A 22287-nucleotide genomic window follows, 5' to 3' on the forward strand; every position below is an offset into this window, starting at 1 on the left:
CTGATGTAACTATTTTCTGAAGGACGAAATATAAATCTCGAATAAAAGGAAAAAATATATATTGGTCTAATCTTAAATTCTTTAAATAAGATTCTCATATTAGGTAAGACTTATTATAATTATTTATCTTCTTCATTGACAATTTTAATGAATTTGAATGTCCACTTTTATCGGAAGCTATGTTTTTTTACAATCGTGTTAATAATAATAAACTTTATTATGATCCTTATGGACGATCCATCTCTTGCTACATCAGATATCGTACAATAAAATAAAATAGGTAAAATAAAACAAGAAAATAAAATAATATAAAGTAAAATAGAATAGAATAAAAGAAAGTACAATAAATTGAATACAAATAAAATAGAATAATTTATACAACGAGTTTGAAATTATTTTCTAGCTTCCATGGGAATTACACTTTGTAACGTGTACATATAACTTGAATTTGTTCATATTCCATGCAGACGCCCGCTACATCTTGGTTCGGATCCTGTTCTAGATACCAACGCATTATTTTCATGTTATTGTTATTCTACTATTACTATTATGTTTGATTTTTACATCGAAATTAAAAGAGCAACCAGCCCGTTGATGTCACATAGCTAAATAAATAAATAAATTCTTGGTTAGCAAACGATATAAAAGAACATTGTTTAAACTTTCAGAATTAAACTTGTGCTAGAAAATAAAGTATAAATAAAATGTTGAGGCCACTTGCGATCCCCATACACCAGTTAAAAGGGTTAAAAATCGAAGGATCTCGAGACGGGAGGTCTCGCAGCCGATTGGCGGGGAAATCGTTGCAGAGGAGCCAGAGGCCGGCGTTTTAGCACGGCAAGGGGTTCCGTGGAAGAGCAGCTGGATCGAGATTGTTCGAGGATATATGGAAGGTATATCGGAAGGTACACAAGGGCCGGGGCCCCTTCCGGGGCCGATCGCGGCTCTTCGAGTGTCGGCTCGCCGGGAAAGAAGCCGGGGGGTGGCGCGAGGGGCCAGGCCACGATCCTCGCACGCACGTGCTAGATAGAGGGTCGAGCCGCGGAGCGGAGGAGCTCCCCCGGGAGCCACGTACCATTTTGCATAAATCGCGAGACACCCCGTAGCGGCGGAACCTCGGGGAGATTCCGAAATGGCTGGAACGAGCGCTCGCGATCACGAGGAAGGGGGATGAAAATGCCGTGGCGCGGCGGCTGCCGGCGGAGAGACCGCACTCGATATTTCACCCCGTTTTTCTTCGCGGCCGTGGAACGCGGTCTCCCCCGCGCCGCGCAAGGAATCTCCTCGATAATCCCGTGGAATCCTGGGAACACGTCGCGTTTCCCGAACGACGCGAGACGATGGGACCGCGATAGCTCTGGACAAAAGGGAGAGAGCTCCGGCGGCGGACCGTGTGGACCACCCCCTCTCGTTGGCCAGCTTAATTCAACGATAACCGCAATATGCTTTCTCCCGCGGCCGACGAGTATCGTTTTATAGCGGCAACTTGCCAGAGCTCGGGGATGTGGCCCCCGATGAGGGGATGGATTCGCGACTCCGAATGAAACGGAACGACAGCTCGGGGTGCAGTTAATTCTCGATTCGTCGCCTGCGCCCGAAATTTCGCTGATCCTACAAACGCCACAACTTTACCTGTATAATGTTGTTCGACCAAGAGTACCTGTTACGCGCGGTCGATTAGAAAATAAGTTGATAGCCCTGCTGCTAAAAAATTTCATATACGGACTTTTATATATTTTACATTTGATTTATGGAGAACTTGACTTTAAACAAATTACATTGTAATGGTGCTTTTATAATAAATCAGCAATTGCTATAATATTCTTTTATGCTTTGACTGTCGTGCCAACGAGTTCAAAAACTTCATTAAATTAAAGTGTTTCGTTTAATTAACCTCTCACACTACGATTTCTTTTACAACTACGTTCTCCGGTGTTTCATTGTAGCTAATAGATTCTTAGACGGGAAATATAACTTGCACTGGCTGCATGCCAACCGTTGAATTTGATTTCGAATTAAAGTGCATAACGTGTACACAGTATATAGTAGAGTTTGCATGTGTGTATATGTAGTAGATTATAATAGAAATTTTCATAAAAAGTCTGACGTTGTTACAGCGCAAGAAATTAAACTGAAATTGATAAGTTAGATTGCATAACATTACAATAATTTATCATAAAAATGAATTTTCAAATCTCAGAAAATGGTTCCGTCCCCTCATACGTCTGTCGCGACAGTTAAAGTAACCTTTGCTTTAGACTTACCAATGACTTTCACTCCTCCTACATTAGTTCGTTTCGCTTCTGTTTCATTGACCCATATTTTAGCAAGTGTTTGTTTGTTTAGGAAACGCATGATAGAAAATTGCCGGAACAGTGGACGCTCGTACATTATGGTATCGCATCGAGCATCGATCGGCCCGGATTCCGCTTCTGAACGATAAATCTTCGGGGCGTAGTTTTTCGAAATGATCCGGCCATTATCGGGGACAGTGATTTGGCTGCGGGATCTACCGATCGATCGCGATTCAGTGGCCCGATAAGGCCCGTCCCGTGGAACCGGTAACGCGGTCGCTTCGCGGCATCCTCTCTGGTCCGCTTTCAGCTGCGACCGTGGCCGGTTGCATCACTTTCACAGCGGATTTAAGTCGGCCCGTAAACCTTGGCTTACCGTCTGGTCGATACGTCGTTCCGTTTGATGGGAAAGTCCGGCTATGGTTTCGACCGTCGGGACGACCGCGCCGGCCGGACATCTTCCGCGTTCCTTGCCGCGATCGTTTTGGAATACCATCGTCGGAACGCGGACCGTCCGCGTCCGGCCTTCGTAATGAGCTTCTCCGTTTATCTGGGAACGATTAATAAGCCGGAGACCCGTCGTTGATTCGTCCAAGCGATTCAGGTAACGGTATACCGCTCCCTTGTCGACTTGGAACCGACTTGATTCACTTGGGCGAGACAGGTACCATTTTTCCAGGACCAGTGGAAGACCTTGAGAAGTGACTTTGCTCTGACTTCGCTCTAGAATCTTGAGCCCAGATTGCACTAAAGAACGGATAATCGAAAGTCACGTTGAAATTACATAAATACGATAGCGTCGCTTTTAAAGTGACTGTAGTGAGTATAACTCTCTGCTTCGAATTTTCGTCTGTTTATTGGAAAAGGTTAGATCCTAGCTTCTGTCAAATGACCACAGAGTTTCCATCGGTGAGCCTGGGCTAAGTAGGTGTGGCTTCGTTGCTCATGAGTCCGACGGAACAATTGCATTGCCCCATGGGACAATGTCCGCTTTGCTTCGACCTGTAATAACAGCTGGAAGTCACGATATGGTAACCTTGCCTCTTTACTTTGAATTCATTAATAAGATTCGTTCTATCTCACACAGGACAGTCAGTGCTCCTACCTGCGCTGTGGGATTTTTTGCGGAAGAATGGAAATGATTTTGCAATAGAGCAAGATGAAACAGATTAAAGATGGATGGAGAGCCTCGTGCTGCCACTGGGACGTTGTTGTACGGAGCAGGACGATTTAATTCGATTCGAAGGGCGCTGGGATAAATAGGCACTCTCGCGCCGGATGATCGAGGGACCGCGGATCATTTAATTTAATTAGTTGGCCGGGGGTTAATAGCGAAGATAAAGGTGGCTACGCTCGTGCTGGATATTGCAGCGCATGGTCGGGCATCGTCCCGCGTCCGCCCCCAAAAATAAATCGTCCCCTCGCCGCGCCGCGCCGGCATCGCGCGTCGCGCGTCGCGTGGTCCCCCAGCTCCCGGGCGCGTGCTTGAAAAACTGCCGGGCTACTTAATCTCGAGCAACGCGTTCAAACTGTTATGACAACGGCCGAGCACCCTCCATGCGCCGGATTAATCACTGGAGATTCGATTCGCCAAGATTCCGCGAGCTGGAACTCGTCGAAGAGGGGCTGGTTTCTTCAAAATTTGCTTTGCGCTATACAAATCGAAATCGAAATCGAAATCAACGGAACAAGCTTTCCGAGAAAACTAAAAGATTAATCCTTTGCAGCTCTAATTTAAAATGCTATTACTAGGATACGATGGTCGCGTTTGTTTAAATGGCTATTTAAATTTGCCGAGTACGAGTGGAATTTTATGTTCAGTTAATTGAGAAAGAATCATGAAGAGTAAACTGTAAGAGTTTTCGTTGAAATTATTCTTTCCTACCCAATTTTTAATAAATGTTTGCATAAAATAATCTCCACATCTCATTTCTTCGTCTAGTATTTCAATCGCAAAATGCAATACAAATTCCAATATATGAATTCGAATGTAGCAACAGTGTTTTGGGGTGTTTAGATATTTAAATCTTTAGCGTCTTGGAGTGTTAGTTGTTTCACGATTAAAATTAGCTTTAACACGTTCGTCGCCGCGTCACCCATATCTGGGTGACACCAATTTCTGACCAATTTTGAAAATTTATTTTTATTGCAATATATTCGAGCAAAATGAATTCTACTATGATTTTTCGAATACGAAAGAGTTCTAATGGCATCCCCTATGATAAATTTGAACCTTTTAGATTTATTTTAATTAATTAAATTGCTTTAATTATGTGGGGATTTTAGTGTCTACTTGTCGGCGACAAACGTGTTAAAGTTAAATGTTTAAAGTCAGCATTATCGGTCTTTGCAACCACCTCCTAGAGTGGCTAATTCAACCGGTTGTAACACCTTCTGCTGTACCAATTATTATATCACGTCAGCGTTGCCGAGTACTATTTCATTACGAGCGATCCCTGTCCAGAGCCAGCACAGGCCAAGGTTTAGGACAGAGTACTGGCTCCATATTTTTGAGTCGCCTCGGTGCCAACTCCGAGCTGCCAGCGATAGACAATTTCCGGTTGTACCGCGAGCGTGGTCGTGCGGGACGCATTGGGGTCGATTTAATTTCATAAACCGCAACTGTTGCCACTATTCGGTCGGAAAAGGGAGCGCGAGACTAACGGTTACGAGCTCGACCTCCTGCTCTTAATCGCGCGGTCCTGTGCCCCCTTTGGATGGAACTTCCCCGGCGCGGTCCACGAAATCGCCCTTCGGCTTGTTCCCCGAACGGTGCCTCTCGTCTCGTCTCGTTCCGTCTGGTCTCGTCTTGTCGCGGACTCGTCGGACGTCTTTTTGCGTCGGATGGAAGAAAACGAGATCGATCGGCAGTCGATCGGCTCGATGCACTCCCTGAATCGCTGCCAAGAAGGGCCGCCGGACCGGGAGACGCGCCGCAAAAAGCTCGACCCGAACGAATTCGAAGCGGACCGCTGGGTCCGACACGTGCTGCGCGCGTTCCGGTCGCTCCCCTCTCTTCTCCTCTCCTCACCGCGCCACGCCGCGTCGCGTCGCGTAGCGTTGCGTTGCCAGGCTCACCGTTCGGTAATTTCGATGGGCGGCCATATCAACGATATTCCGATGACGACGCTCGCAGTCGGGCCTCGAACGGACCGAACGGGCAGCAGAGGGATGGTTCGTAGCCGCGGATGTCTCCGGCATTGTATGCAGATGAAGAAGGCAGGGCGACAATGACTCGGGACAAGCCGGGGCCGAGGACCCAGGCCGCTCGCTCTATCTTCGAGCTCGGAGTCTTCGAACTCATCCGGCGGGAGCCCTCCTTCGGCTCGTGCTTCGCCACCACCGTCCTCATCCTCCTGCTCTCGCGTCGCCCACCCCTCGGCAGACACGCTTTTACGTACTACGCATCCATGCATTAACATGTCATCATCGCGCGGAAACCGCCCTTCTCCTCGACCTTCCTGCGGACGTCGTGTCTCGGGACGTGCGACGCGACGCCCCCTGCGAGGACCCACTCGCTTCTATTGTGCGGGCCCCTTTATCGTGGGCGGACGGAAATCCTGCGGCGAGCTGGGCCCAATTTTGTCGCAGTTTTGGAGCGGTATAATTGATGGAAAAATTCGGACGACCCACGCGAGCTGGGAAGTTTCTCGATCGCATTAACAAGGGGAACATCGGGCATGGGTCGTACCGATTTCAACGAAATTTTACAGGACGGTATATCTTTATGTAAAATAAGCTTAGCTAATAATTTAGCTGTATACAGGCAGTCAATTATGAGAAGATTCAACATAAAGTTTATACAAATTTGGTAGGCTGCAACGATTGTCGCTATATACCATACTTGTTGTTAGATGTCGAGCAGGACAATTCCAATAATATTATTGAAGTGTATGCGTTTCTAGCAATTTCTACAAATTTTACACGTAATTATCTTGTAATTGATTATTCATATACAGCTAATATTTTAGCTATACTTATTGTAGGTATAGATGTATTAGCTTGTCACATTTTGTTGGAATCAAGTAGAGCTATATTTGATGCTCTCCTCGTAAATGACACGGCTATGGGATACTCTCACTTGTCTGTTCATGATCTATAATTTAGTCAGTAATCCCAGCCCAAAATTATCCTGAACGGCTGGTAACATAATATGAAACAGAAAAATCGGAAGTTTGAATTGTTGCGATGTCTATAGATGAGATCGCCTAGACTCGTAGTCTTACAGGTGTAATCGATCAGTAGAATCTAAACAAGAGGCTTCCTGTTCCCTCAGTAACCTGTTACTTGAAGTAGGCCATCATAAATGAAAAGACCCAACACGAATGGAAATCATATGCAATTTATCTACACTCAATGAATCGAACATGGATTCTGTAACACGAAGATCTAGCAAAGCCCCAATGTTCCGAAGATCTTCAACCATTAACACCATGAATTGGGATAACTCCAAAATCCATCCAAACCTTGGTCGCTCGCTTGAAGGTTGCATCGCGGAGAGTGTTACATCTCCGAACGGAGAATTCGAAAAGAAAACGCCGAGTCGTTGGAATCGTCTCGCAAGGGCCAGACGAAGGGTGGTCGGGAGGGGGCTGGAGACACATCGGTCGAATCAAACCTCTGGAAAATCGTTGACGAGAGTATTTCGGTATCGCGAGGGGAGTTTGGGAGCGGGTCGATACGACGCCGGGGGTTGTTTGGCAGATACGCGTACGCGCAAAGGTAGAGGGCCGAGCGGAGCCGGGCCGAGCCGAGCGGCGCGATGCCGGGCCAAGCGAAAGGTAGAGAGCAGAGGCAGAGGCAGAGGCAGAGGCAGACGGGACTGCGGGCGTTGGTGTAGGAAGAGCTGGATTGGTAAACCGGTCACGTAGTGCTCGGCGATGAATGGACCCGGCGAGTCGAGGCCAGAGCCGGGAATTGGCTACTGGGCATACCACGACCACCTACCCCACTGCGTCAGCTTTAGCCACCCCACGGCAACGTAAAATTACAAAGAGAGGTGCTCAAACCCGGGCTAGCTCCTCGCGCGCGTTCTCCTCGCCGCTCGCTAGCACGAAATTGCCTCGTCGAACGGCCGAACGAGAGACCCTCCTCTCCACCCAGAATGCTCCTTCAACGTTTCCCTTCGAAACCCACCGACTTTGCACTTTCGACTTTTTCGCCTGGCCTACCCTACCCCTCCCGCCCCCACTTTCTTGCTCTCACCACCCCCTCGCGGCCCTCCGATCACGAAACTGTTCCGCCACCGTTACGCTCGCAATAAAACGATTCTCCTTGAACCGCCGCTAAATGTCTGTAAATTTCAGGTTGTCGCGGACCCGATGGATTATCGACCGCGTACCCGAGGTAATCAGGATTCCATTTGCGGAATCCTCGAGGGCTCGCGACGCTGCCCCGTTCGCCGCGCGATCTCGATCCTCGGACAAGACCGAGTCTCTGACTCGTGGTTCCAGGTCGAGCCCCCTCGTGCAATCTAAACTGTGCCGCCGATCTGCCATAAAGTCATTTCGTAGGCCATCCCGAGGGTTAAGTGCCGGCGAGGCCCGAATCCCGGGTTAAGCGGTTCGGCTCGCGCGAAGGTTACGTCTCTCTGTCCCTTCCTCTTTAACCTCCTTTCCTCCCTCGCCCCTTAAAATCGCAGCCCAAAGCGTGCACTAAATGAATAAAATATGGACGAAGCTGGACAAGGTGCGGCGGGTAGTAAACTTCGTTGAGATCTGCGTACTACAAGTTACTGGAATAATTCGGCCTCGCAGTTTAAGGGCTGAGAGCCCTTCTCGCTTCACTCAAGCTTGTTACTATTGTACCCTCCTTGTGTTTTGCTGGAATTTCCCGATTGTAATCCATTCCGTCGGGAAACGAGTCCATCGACACCACAGTTTAAGTTTTAATTAACGATATTACTTGGTCACGTTTGCGTCGCTGAGTCACCGTTCTGGGTTTTCCGGGCGGACATTGGGTTCCAAGGGAAAGAAGCGTGAAATCGCCGAAGGAAATCCGCGATCGGAGGGACGCGAGCGGAGGAGCAGTGGCAGGACCGGTGACAGTTGGGCCGGGATTAAAAAATAAAAGCTCGTTGTAAATCATACGGCTTGTCGACGAGCGCGGCGGCGGCTGCAGACCTCGGGTGGTATCGCGAGGCGAAGATGGGGCGACTGGGGAGGCGAAAACCCTTTCGTTAATTGCTCGACGCAGATGCCGGTCGTTGCAGCCGCTTTTTATGAGCCACTCTTTCCCTCGACGCTTTACGAACGGCGCTGAGCCGCGCTGGAAAAGCGGAGATCATTGCGAAAAGAAACTCTGGCTTCCAGCGATTGTGCTCTCCCGTTAATGTGGTCATGATTTCGGGAAAATAGTTTTCAAGGTCGTGCAACGGAATCTTGAGACGTAGGTCGCTGAACAAGTGAGTTGCGCGGGATGCTCGCGAAAAAAAATATTTTACCCTAAATTTTAGAGTTCCCTTTTGAGTTGGTCGATAAAGCCGTGCTCACTTTGCAATATTGGTAAAATTGGTGGAACACCTTGTGGGAAATGGAAGATGGACCTAGGATATAGAACAAGACAGTCGGTTACATAAAATAATGTATTTATTGTTAATACCCCACTTCGCTACAGCGATTAACATTGATTTAACACAATTTATACCGTAATTCTATGTAATGTATGCATTTCCACACTGACACGACGCCTCGCTGCGACGACAGGACCCTGGGAGAAGAACGATCGCTTGCATCTGGACGATACGAGACAAATCTGTAAGCTGCAACATCACAAGCAAAACCCTCTTAGAATATCGAACCCTCGCAAACGGTCGGAAGTTCTAGTTCGCGATCGATTTGCAGCAAGTACGGTGGAAGACGGCGATCTGGGATTTTTTGACAGATCTCGCCGCGATTTCGTGCGGGATCGGCGGGATTCTCAGGGGGGCCCCGCCTTCCGTGGGTCCGAGAGTATCCTCGGATATCTTCGAGGCGAGATCTCTTCTTCCCTGAGACGAGGAAGGGTCCAGGGGCGGCGGAGGAGGCCACGGAAACGTTATTAATTGGCTACACGATAAAACAGTGTTAGTCCCCATTCGCTGTCCTTCGCTGGACCCCCCCTGGCTTCTCCTTAAGATATGGGGCCACGCGACTTCCAGGCACCTGTGTGAGCCTGTTCTACCTGTGCGTGTGCATGTGCGTGCGCCACGCCGCACCGCGCCGTGCCGGAGGTCCGCGGGTTTCGGGCCCCGCGAAAAGGAACGTCTCGACCTCGCCGAGGATCGCGCGGTTTCGAGCGGAACCGACCAGGAATTTTGGAGATCGGATCGCGAATTCCCACGGGCGAAAACACGATCCACGGGGTGCTCGTTTGATCTGGATCCTGACGTTGAGTCTTTGGAAGCGACCACTGCCTTTGCGATTTTTGTAATCAGCGCATCTCTATGCATTTTTCCAATTTACGGATTTTTAACGAATAGCTCAATATTTTAGTCGACCCTCGTTCGTTTATTAGAAGAAATTGACCCTCTGTTGTCACAATATGCGAAACGCGCGTGTTATAGTAGATCACTGAGACCGAGTTCAATTTTCAAACAGCTGTCATTGGAAAATTAGCAAAACTGTAGTGACTCAAATAATTTAGATATCTCACGATTTCGCATCTCCAAATGTATTGAATTGTTAATTTCAATCCTCTCATAGTAGAATTACCTTCACGAATAGAAAAACGTGGTTACATTTTGACCTGGCATGAGCAACGGTGGGTTAATACAACAAATTATGAAAAAAGAGTATTGCACATGTAATTGTTTAGTTTTGGGTATAGACTGCGGTAGTTCTGCATTAGTGGTAAAAATGAATAAGTGAAATGCAGACTAATGGAGTCAGCAGAAAAATTTGAAAACGTACTTCCTCGCTTTAGAGGTCTTATTTCTCCATTTTAATTCTCCATTTCCTCTTTAGAATCTTATTTCTCCATTTTACTATAGTATTTCCGATTTATTAATATTATGAAAAGAAAAAAATACATCTTCATTAAACTCCTGTTCCGTACAACTGACACAAACAATTTGTATTTCGCATAGAAGTCCGTAGTCGCTCGATTACATTAATTTCTAAAGCATTGTTTCAAAGCGTCGCCAAGGGACAAATGAAATTGGTCAAAGAAATGTGTAAGAATCATTTATCGCTTCCCTATCGTAAAGCTCTCGGATTCGTTGCATTCGTCACAGTTCCATTCAAATATACTGGACAAAGTAGGACATGTTCCTAAAACTGGCGCGAAGGGTTAAAAATCTCGGCGCCCATTCGAATTCTATAAATTCCGGCGGGGCGCGAGCACCCTCCTACGGCGCTGACTATATTTTAATTTATAGGCGCCGCTAATTAAGTGGTAGCGACGGTCGGCGCGCGAGAGGTAATTAAATTTCGCGCGCGCGAGACGAAAGAAACGGGGAAAACACAAAGGGGAGACCTCGTAGAGGCCACGTCCACCCCCGTCGTCGTCCGACTCCTCCTCGGGCCGTTCGTTTTTTGCTCGTTCTTCGGTTACAACGCGAATGCCTCGGACCCGCTCCCTCCGGTTCGGTTCCCCCGATCGTGCTTTCCGCTCCGCGCCAGTCCGCTCCTTCTCGATTTCTGTTGCGGCCGGAGGATCGGCGGGTCCTTTGGCTGGCTCGTTACACAGACTCCGGTGTCGATGGGGTATATATATCGCGTGTGTTTCGCGTTTCGTACCCCTATCGGTTCCCGTCGCCCCCCTCCTCGTTCCCCCGCCTCCGCTCTCTCTCTCCCTCTCTCTCTCTCTCTCTCCGCCTCCTCCCTTCACCGTCTCTCCTTGTTTTTTTGCAATCGCGGTGCGTGCATGTCGGCCGTTGTTGGCGTTGTTGTTGTTGTTGTCCCTCCCATGGACAAGGGAGCGAGCGTATGAGCGCTATAGGCCATAAGGGCTAACAAGGCGATTACTCATGCCTCCCATAAGAAGAAGTTACAAGCGGGTTCGAAGGTTTATTGCGGCAAATGGCGAAATTTGTACCTTGCTAACGATCGGCCGTCTTTTTTGCTCCTCCGCCTCTCGCGAACCCCCTCCCCCGGTGTGTCGCTGTCCCCCCTCGACGCTCCCGGATCGGGTACACGGGTACACGGACCCGCTCTAGTCTACCCTCCACGGTAATAATTAACAAATCGCAACGAGTTGATCCACGAGCCCGCGATTACCCTTTCTCCGGTCCGACAGCCCTCCAATCGTAAATCCCACGCGGCCTCGAAAATCGCGAACCCTCCGACGTCCTCAGCCCCCTGGACATCGGTCGCCGTGTACTCGCCGAATTATTCGCTACCGTCCGTAGATATTTAGCCGCGTAAATCTCTTCTCGAGAAATCCCTTTTATTGTTATTCTAATTTCCCGTGGAACACTGACCTAGACCTAACGCGCGTCCATTGTACCCTTTAGTCGGTACAGGACTCGCAGTCGAATGGAAACAAGCGACACAATACCTGACAAGGAATTATCCTCTTGGAGATCGAAATGAATTGCTGCGAATTTTATCGCTTTTATCAAGCGAGTTTAATAAATCGACAACAACGGCTTCGTTCGAATATTAATAGTCTTTTGTGTTCTTCGGAGGATTCGATAGCGGTCAGATATTTAAGGACGGTAGTTAAAGTAGGAATTTAATTGCGAATTCATCGAGATGATCCTTACCTCGAATCCGACGACGATCCAGACCCTTTCCATGTTCGAACCGTGAAAAAAACGATGCACCATCGCACTGCATTTCCGGAGAACCGGGTTGAAGACGCCGATGGCTGCCTCGAGGTGAATCCTGCGCGTCTCGGGCCCTGCGGCTGGCGGGACCGGGAGGGATCCGTGGAACGTTCGATGATCCGAGGTCAGGAAACTGTAATTTCACAAAGGGGAGCCTTAATTTGGGATCCTGCCGTTCATAATTACGATAGCTAACGTCTAAATAGCCTCATCCACTTTTTGTCTTGCCTTCCGTACCACGTGCACCTGTATCAATTGCTAAACACTCATCCTTTGGCCACTTAGCATATATTTAATAGAAATTAATAGTATACTTTCATTTCGTCTCTACTAAATAGTAGACAAGATAAAATAGAGACGAAATAGTGGTAATCTTGGTACTCTAATCGCTTATCTTTATGAAAAGATCCGTGGTTTGTTAACCTTTCGATGATGGAACATTTTCACAACTGTACAATTGAGTAGTTAGAGTCATAGTATCGTCAATCATGTATACAAAAATATATCTTAAAACGTAATCTACGTTTACATGCCTAAATGTTAAAATGACGAATAAAATAAATTATGAAGTTAGAACGTTTTAACTGAACTGTAAATTATCTTAACAATAAATCAATAAAAGATACAGATGATACTAAATAATAATACTGTTTACATCCCATGATATGGAAAATGTGACTTGATTTCTGCCCACTTGATTGACGATGTTTATAATCATTCTCGACGTTGTTCATTAATCTTTCAAGACATATTTTTGAAGATTCTTCTTATCAGTCTATCTGCCGTTTAGACTGCATTAGCAATAATTTAATTTAATTGCAAACAATTGGTTAATTAAGTAAACTTGGTCAGCTTGACTCAGTAAACTATATCTATCAACAATCTATATCTATCAGTATAGTATATCAATAAACAATTTGTTTCGAAAGTTTCAACGACACCAGGGCACGGTTCCAGACCAATTCACCGTCCGAGTAAGTTCAAGTTCGAGCAGCTCGAACCGGGCAACAATGTTCAAGCTCGGTCGAACAGGTTCATAGAAAACTGGTCTCCGCTTTCACCGGCGATTCCGTCGCGGAGTTTCCTTTAGCCGCGTAGCTTGGCGACAAGTCGCACTCTCGACGCTACAATTAACGCGATTACACGGTACGTTCCACATTACCGCCTAACGGCTACGAATCGAAATAATTATGACATTAGCGACGCAAAGCAGCCGACTCGATAATGATCGTCCGGATCTAAGCAATGCTGCAGGATCGCAGGCGACAATTACCCGATCCGGCCGGCCTCCGTTTAGCCGTTCACGAAACACGATTGATCGGCCGATCGCTATCGTCTCCGCGATCGTAATCTCCCTTGAACACAGATAACGGAGTTCTTCCAGAAAACCTGCGTGTTTCGCAGCAACGGAGGCGAGATTGCGTCACCACGCCCTGGGTCGATCGTCCGCTCCTATCGAAGAGAATGCGGCTCGATCGCGCGGGGATTTTCCAGAGCAGAATAATTTCCACGGCGCGGTACGCGTCACGTACACACGCCGCGTCGTCGGAAATTATTTTTTTTCGAAAAGCGGACGCAACGCCCGCGACGCGAGAGAGAGCCGTGGACTTTGATCGATCGCGAAGTCTCGCAGCTTTTCGAGGCGGCCTCCTTTTTCCCGATGGAAAAACTCCTCGGAGGGAGGCAGCTCTCGTTTCCACGCTGACCCGCGCCGAACGGGACGAGACCCATTAGTCTTCCGCCAAGGAGACGCAGGGAAATTCGAGGATATTAATTTAAATCGCCTGCCGCCACGCTGGGGGCCTGCACCGTAAATAAAGAAGCGGCCGGAACGAGTTCCAGCGATGAAATGGATCTGCCCTGGGAAACAGAGAGGCGACGATGGCTGGTTTAATTGATCATCGAAGGTTCACTTTTTAAGTTTGCCGCAGCTGTCAACTAACTCATCGATTCAGGGTTCAAGTATCGAATTGTCAAGTAAGAATTACGATTTTCTTCATGGTACAATAATTAAAAATTCTCCGACTCTGATCATTTACTAAAGGCACAAGAGAATTTATATTTGTTGCGCGTCTACATTTACTTGAATGCTGAAATATTAACGATAAAATTTTATTTCGACTTAACACGGGGGCATACTATTCGTTTTCTAACATATTATTACTCCAAATTATGTCTTAGTCTCCATTACAAATCACACCGGTCGAAGGACCGCAAAGGGTTAAAAGACACTGACAAATTTGAGAGAAATCCGTCTGGAGGAAATAGAAACATTCCTATTGTCGGTTTAATTAATGACAGGACATTGCGGGGATTCTTGCGGTAGAGCCTCGGAGGATCTCATCCCCTAAGCGCAACCCTTTCTCAATCGTCTATCCGGGACACTTTTCTGCGTGTGCAGACTGCCGTAGAAGACAAAACGGAGGGCGACGGTTGAGATGGCTGGTGTCGAGCGGCTTCTTCTTTCCAACAACGGTCACCCTGGGCCGTTTCAGTGCAGGAGGAACCCGATTCGAAAACTGGATTCCGATGCAGACTGAAAGAGGCTGCGCACGGACGAGGGTAAGCGGAGCAATCTCTGCTTGCAGCGGAGTCTCTCTTCCGCAGAGAAATGCGAGGTGTTCCGCTAGCAGTTACTCTTTACACTGTGATCCCAAAAAAGATCAACGTGAACGATGATTTCGTGATAGCCGGACAGAATAATGAGGACTCAAAATTTAGACAATTGATTTAGGCTAAACGAGCTTCCGTCTATGAATATTTGGGAAGCAATGTGTAATAGTAAAGTTACTATATAATTTTCGAAATAATAAACGATCGACGCTGGTGTCACATAAAACTATGCTCACAGACTCTTTGATTATTGCCTGTGGAAATCTATATCATAAAAATCGAAGAATATTTGTACCATTGGAAGAGACGTTTGGATAATGATCAATACGTCCTACACCATTGCAAGATGAAGAAAATGCCGAGCAGACTGAAGCACTGTCCGTGGAAGGTGCAAAAGAATCGCTGTCGACGTGTAACGATCTCGTAGGTTCCAGGATCGCCAATTTATGATTGCACATTTAAACGGAAAAGTCTTGGAAAGAACAGTGTCTCATTACACCCACGCAATAATCTCTCCCCGGAATCCTGGTCGTAGATGGAATAAACCGAATCGGCTTGGTTGGGATCGCGGATCCGGTCGCGGTACGAGGGCCGACCCCGGGAATCTGAAATCTCGAATCGATAACAAGACAAATTGCGTAGGTACTCGTATAATTAAAGAGTCGGCAGGCAGGCAGGCAAGCGAGCAAGCGAGCAAGCAAGCAAGCAGCGGCGGTAGGAGCCGCTGGATCGGCAGCAGACCGGGAATATCTTGGATCGCGCAGAATCCCAGAGCCGTGTATCCCGTGGTTCGCGTCTCTCGTGTCTCCGAACGAGGAGCTACGAGGCAGCAGCCTTTCTCGGTCTCTGAAGCAACGGATCAGATAGTGCTCGGTGGTATCGGTGTCGCTCGAGGCTGGTCCGCGCGAGCTTAGTATCAAGTCATCAGAGAACCACCGAAGACCCGGGCTAGAGAGAGTCAAGGTAGCGAGCCGGTGCATCGTCGCAGCGATTCTCTGGTCCGATGATAAATGATACGCTGAAACGTGGTGGGCAGCGCCGGGGAACGGGTCCGCCGATACGGCGCGAAACTTCCTCCCCGCTGGGGTAGCAGTCGGCCAGGGAAACGAACAAGAAGGAGGAAGGCAGGAAGGAAGGGAACGGCGGCCCGAGAACCAGAAAAAAGCGACAGAGAGAGAGAGAGCTGGACCGACCAAACACCGGTCTGCGTCGCAACGCGCAGACCGGTGACCAGCAGCCGGTGACCAGTCAGAGAATCCTGCGAGTCCCGAAGGCTAGAACTCCTAGGGAATCCAGGCAGAACCGGTCCAGTCGGATCCGGAGCACCCGCTGCTCGCTCGCTCTCTTCGAGAGCTGTCTACTATCCTCTGCCGGCTCGTACGGCTCTAGACGTCTCTCTCCTATCCCACAGACGCAGAACACACTGTCCTGCGCCTCTTCCGTTTTGTCCTGCTGCTTCCTTTCGGCCCTCGTACACACTTTCTGCCGACAGCCTACCACAAGCGATACTCCACTCGAGCAATCGCTGCAAACTGTCCCAGGTTCTTCGACTTCTTGACAGATCATTCGTTTGCCTGTGTACTGACTTCTCCGGTTCGTCTAATTGTCGCAGAGACAAATCTGAAGCCACCTCATCGCGTGCACCGTCGAAAAGTTTTAGTATCTTTACTTCGTATTAAGTATAAAACCTTGTGATATTTTTTTAATATTTCTAATATTTCTTATAATGCTAAATTGTCCATATTTACTACAATCTGAAGGACAATTGGGTAGAATTTATTATAACCCTAAGGCAACACTGTTTCTAAATATTTTGAACGCTTTTATGTTCTTAACTAAAAGAATTGATTGTAATTGTTTTCCTTCGAAACACTATACTGCTCCTAATGGAAAAATTAAATGTTACCTGTTCTGGTCTCTTTTCTAGAACACTCTTCTAAAAGCGGAGCCATATGAATGTTCGGATAGCAAAACATAGATCGTCATAAACAGTTCATAAATTAAATTATTTTGCATAGAAGTCGAGTTAGTTTTAGCTGACCGGATGTGACACGTTTTTGAAGGATCTGATATTCGAGGTCCTATAATGGCTACTAAAAAAGTAGAAGTGGAAGCCGAAAGATTTCGGCGAAGTAAGAACGTTGCGAAAAAATTGAATAAATCGACGGTAGGAATAAATTGACACCGAAACGTTTAAACTCGTTCCGAGGTATAATCTAAAAGGATCTCGGCCCAGCACGCTTTCTCCGGTGCTCCAGGTTATCGTCGGGTGGAGGTGTCATCCAAGGATTAAAATATCACCTTCCAGGCCAGTGTACTAATCCCTGCCGATCCTCCGAGACGATTCAAGGCCATCCTAGAACCCGACCGGACGCCCACGCGAGTTTCCGAGCAACTCGCCGGCAAAGTCGTCTAGTTTGCTGGCAGTTTCTCCCCGAGGGCGGAGGATCGAGAACGATTTCGCGCACTAGATTCCGCTCGCGCGATGATCGCCGTCTTTGTCTCCGTGCCCCGCTCCTCCCGGATGATCGAACGAGATACCGGAGCAGCACCTGCGCCCACCGAGCCGAAGGCCTCTCTGTTGCGCGCGCGAGTATCGAGCGGCATGCGGTAACAGCGTCGCGAGATCCTATCTCGCCGGGGAGAAAAAGTCGGGCGTCGTGGACGTCGATGACGCGATTAGGATGGAACGTCGTCGTCGCTGGGTCACGCCTATGACGAATCACCGCGAGAACCATCTAAGGACACCCGCCCCTTCTCTTTCTCTCTCTCCCTCTCTCTCTCTCTCTCTCTCTCTCTCTCTCTCTCACTGATTGCTGTGCCTATCCTTCTCTCTTTTTCTGGTCGTCTGTCGAGGTTGTGGCACGAGTCGGCGACTGTCGACTAGGCGACAAAAGGTGCGCGACCACCGGCTTCCAGGTTGACCCGTGACCCCTCAGGGATCGATTTCGACGTCGATCTATCACCATTAGATTCCAACCCGGCGGCTGGAATTTCCAACAACTCCCGTAGTACCACGCGTTCTCGTCAACGCCTCTGACAAATTTCAGAACGGTTCCTTTTCTATTCGATCGAAAGCTGTTCCTGTTCGGCGAGGATCGATACCGCAATCGACCTTTGACAAATTTATCAACGGATTCTTCTCGGTTGAGTCAAAAGATGTGTCGATTTGCTGGAGACTGGGTAGCAATCAACCTCTGACAAATTTCTTCAAAGAAGAAATTTCTTCAAAGTTCTTTCTTATTCGAAGATGTCCTGATTCGTTACGGATCCGCATAGTTACCGACTTCAAGGAAATTTCGTAACAGTTTCTTTCCCGCTTAAACAGAAGGGTTTATCGAGGATAGGCATAGTAATCAAGTTTTAACAAATTTCAAACAATTCCTTCTTTACCGGATCGAAATGTGTCCGAGTTACTCAAGAATCGATATAGCGGTAAATATCTGAGAAATTTCAGTGCGGTTTTCTTTTTTTTTGCTCCAAAAAGTGTCTCGTTTCTCCTGAGATCGGCGTAACACCTCGCTTTTAACACGCTTCAAACAATTCCTTCCGTATTGAACCGAGAGGTGTCTCGTTTCTCCGCTGATCGGTACAGTAATCGACGTCTGACAAATTTCAGAACGGTTCCTTCCTTTGTTCGTCGAACGGTGTCTAGGTTCGCCGGAGATCGGCACAGCAATGGACCACGGGGGGAACGACTCGCGGAAACCCGACACCGTGGATTGTTCTTTCGACGCGATCGCCGCGGAAATCGTATTCGCTCGGTTTTACGATAACCGGGATCGCTGTAAAACCTGCCGATCTCGATCTCCGTCGGCCATTACGCGTGCCGGTTTATGGCGACGATTTAGCCCGACCCCGCGATCGCGCCGGCCGATTGCGGGACCCGGTTCTAATCCGTGACGACTCTTCCGCGTGCTACGGCGTTTATAATTTCGTCGCGTTCTCGCACTCGATTCGCCGGGTGATTCGAATTTCCTGTGCCGGGGCACTCGATTAGATTTTATGCGACGACGGTTTCCTCTGCGCTTCGCCTCTATCCGCCGCTGTTCTCGGCAGGACGCGGGCAACCGAGGAGCCGAAAAGGATCGTGCCGAGCGAGAATGCTCGAAGGATTACGTATCCCCCGGTGCTCACCTTCGGCATTCTATCCTCGGCTCGAGACTCGTCCTCGCCGCCTCGGCGTCTTCCTACTCGCCTTGCCAACAGACCGGCCTGCTGCGTGAAAGTTCACGTGCTGATTCTGCGAGCCCCACCGGCCCTCTCGTTCCCTTTCAAGGCCCTTATCCTCCTTCGCGGTCCCATGACTTCATCCCTTTACCTTCTAATTAGACTGTCGGAACTTTCAGTCGCCGTGTTTAGGGATGTCAAAAGGCGGGAGGAACATTTTCACTCGTGTTATAGAACCGAATTACGAAGATTTCCTTTCCCAACACAATGAGGGTAATCTGCGCATCAAGTTAGTTTATCAGAAAAACGATTTGTTATTTAGAAAACGTCATCCGGCAGATTGTCGGGTGCATTATCGTTGTCCTAGTGAGCTCGACAGCAGGACAAGCTAACTAGATTGCAGAATGATTTGTAATCGGAGAACGGCGAAGGAGACGTCAAGTTCTGCGGTGTAGGAGGAAAACGGACGAACGGATCGAGAAAGAGCAGAGGTGGTGTCCGAAGCCGTAGGGTAGGATGCGGAGAGGGAAAAGAAGGACGCACGGCCGGATCGTACGTCTGAGTGGCGTGCGCTCCGGTTTTCCAGTTTCGTCCGCGAGCGAGCGAGCGAGCGAGCGAGCGAACGAGCGAGCCGGATTACATTCCCGAGATCTTAACGAGACGTAATTACACGGCGAAAGGTACGAAGCGACGGATGCCTTCGGAATATAGCTACTAACACGATAATTGCCGCTATTACGTTCCGAAACGTCGTATTTAACGGCTAAACGGCGTTCGCCTACTAATCGCACGGGGAAGCCCCATTGATCGATCGGAATTGATGCCCCGCGTTACGCGCACCTTTCGCGCAGCCACCGCCATCTTCGCGCCTAATTTCGTCGTTTGTTCCTGGATCGACTGACGAATGCTCCACCGTTCGTTCTCCTTGCCTACGGATTTACCGTTCCGAGCTTTTCCCGCGACTCGAGAGCCGATGCTGTAGCGATCATGGCAGCAGTTATCCGACCACCCTGTATATCGGTTCTCGATCATCCGAAATAACTCTCCCCTCTTTCCGGAGCAGACCCCCGAAACCAGCTAACGCGGCAAATGCGTTTACCTGGCCGGCGTGTAATCCTGTAAGCGCCCCTTATTACGCTCCGCGTGGCCCATTGTCGCCCGATCTTAACTTCTACGGATTATAAACTGTTTCTCGTCCGGCATTAGCTTTTTTGTTCGCCGTTTTTCCGTGCTGCTTCGCTCGCACAAGTCTCGACTCCCGCTGCGAGCAGTCCCGATCGCACGAAACTAGAGCACCCTTCGTCCCACCCTGCACCTTTCTGTCGGCTACCCTAGGAACATCGCCGGCGACCTAAGAACGTTGCCTTCGGTCTCTCGGAGCAAGGATCTTGTCAAGCGACAATTACTTTGCGACACCTATCACGAGCAGTACTTCGCACCTTCGATAATCTTGTCCGTCCTGGGAACGTGTTACATAGTTGCAATGCTTTCGCGAATATAGATTTAAGTGGACAGCTCGTTTTAGTTGCACAGTGTCCGCGCGTCTGGGCGTAAATATTCATAACCGCGTTTGTAGATCGCCTACTAATGCATCGCTGACCAGTCTAACCCAGCCTCGACGCGAACAAATTATAATAGGTCCACTCTCGTAAGCGGTAATTCTATGGTATTAAAAGCGGGAGAACAGCTCCCTCCTTAAAAACACGCCTAACCGGGGACGAAAAGGTTGGCATCGGGGCATGATTTTCTGCGGCGCCGCGCCGCTGCGCTCGCCAGTGGCAATTTAGCCGAAGGAATTTCGCAAATAATAAATAATCGCGGGTGGCAGGGGCGGCTTATCGCGGCGCCACGGGGAAAAAAGGAATTCTACGGTGTATCCTTCGCTCCGGAGCGTGGCGGGGCCGATGCACGGATAAAGGCGGATCCATAATTCCTCTTTCTCTTTAGCCTCTCGCGGTCGGCCAGCCGGTAATTAATGAACACCGTGTAGAATAGGGAGAATTATTGCGCGCTTACGGGCCCGCGTTCTCTCTCTCGTTCACCCTCTCTCGCGTGCGCGCGCGAGCGCGGGCGAGTTCTTTTATGAAAGGACCCGAGATTGAAATCGTGACCGCGGATGCGCGCTCGCTCCCGCCGCGATTTATGCTTGTTCCATAAAACCGGCGGAGGACCGTGTCATTGGACACATGTCGCGCCACCGGTTTTTCGCGGCACCGAAAGCTTCGTCTTCTCTATCTCTCTCGCTTTTTACTCTGCTCGAAAACACGGGAACAGCTCACGAGAACCGTTCTGCGTTTTCGTTGTTTGGAAACAAGGTATCGATGATGCACTTTCGTTGGTTACTGGGGAGCCGAGGCAGACGTTCGACACGCGGCGGTCGGACAGCTGCAGCCTGGACCCCCGTAAGCGATCCACGTCGCAAGCGGAACGCGGATGGAAGCGGTGGAACGTGGCCCGTCGTGGAACACGCCCGTACAAAAACCGTGCGTGGACGGGCGCACAATGCGAGCAAGCGTTGCAACCGCCCGGCACAAAAGACAGCCGACCATAGGACGACCCGGCCGAAACCAGTCAAATCTGCTCCATCATCGGACGCCGACAGACACGGACGTCCTAACGAGGATCCTCCACGTTCGAGGATCGATGGAAATAGGTCGGAAGCGTTGCCTGTCCGTGAGCAATCCGAATTGCTCCGGGAGTATACGAGAAATAAATGAGAGTCGCAACCCACGTTTAGACGCGTTGATCTAATCTCAAATGGCGCCGGCATTTGCATTTGGACCATGTTGCATATCCTCCAAAAGTCTAGTTTCATGGATTACAATAATTCCTACCTTTTTATCAGAATAATGGAATGCTACGCTCTAATGAAAATTTCCTGAACGATTGTTAGTTGACCCTCTGAAACCGGAACCATTTTAACTCGAAATCCAGGATAGCTATTCTTACAGTATTTCCATTTTATACAATCTGGTGTAGTTTATACACATGAAATTAAATTTTCCGATTCATGCAACAATTACCCTTTTAATAATTCTTTAAATATAAACAGATTTAGTAATATTAAAATTACTTTAAAACGTGATATGGCAATTTTTAGAGAAGCCTTAGAGTCACCATTCGTCAGCAGTGTTGAACTCTCCTCAGTGGGCGTGGCTAACCTGCTCCTGATTGATGAGCAAGGATAATGACTTAAAGGGCAATTACCGAGGAAGAAAATGACTCTTTACTCTCTCTCTCTCTCTCTCTCTCTCTCTCTCTCTCTCTCTCTCTCTCTCTCTCTCTGTTTTCATCGAAATAGTAACATTTCATTCAAGTCTCACTATACCAATCCAGTTCCGGCAGGCGTGCTTCAACGGGACAGAACAAGTCTGCGACTCTAATCGATCTCCGTCGAATTCAATATAAACACCTCAATCAGAAATCCCGTGTCATGAATATTCCAGCGAACTGTCTGGGAAA

At 48.5% G+C, this 22287-nt stretch overlaps 1 protein-coding gene across 1 annotated transcript in view; it reads right to left on the reverse strand.

Moving 5' to 3' along the window:
- Positions 1-8862: 8862 nt before the first annotated feature.
- Vvl (ventral veins lacking) overlaps positions 8863-22287 on the reverse strand; it is a 48908-nt gene continuing 35483 nt past the window's right edge. Inside the window, exons 2-3 of the mRNA XM_078183963.1 lie at positions 11980-12175; positions 8863-9054 (exon numbers count right to left, since the gene is read on the reverse strand). The gene's annotated coding sequence lies outside the window, so the exon portion shown is untranslated. The remainder of the gene's footprint in view (positions 9055-11979; positions 12176-22287) is intronic.

The sequence above is a fragment of the Augochlora pura genome, chromosome 6 (genome assembly GCF_028453695.1).
Source record: "Augochlora pura isolate Apur16 chromosome 6, APUR_v2.2.1, whole genome shotgun sequence".
In the NCBI taxonomy this organism is placed as follows: Eukaryota; Metazoa; Arthropoda; class Insecta; order Hymenoptera; family Halictidae; genus Augochlora; species Augochlora pura.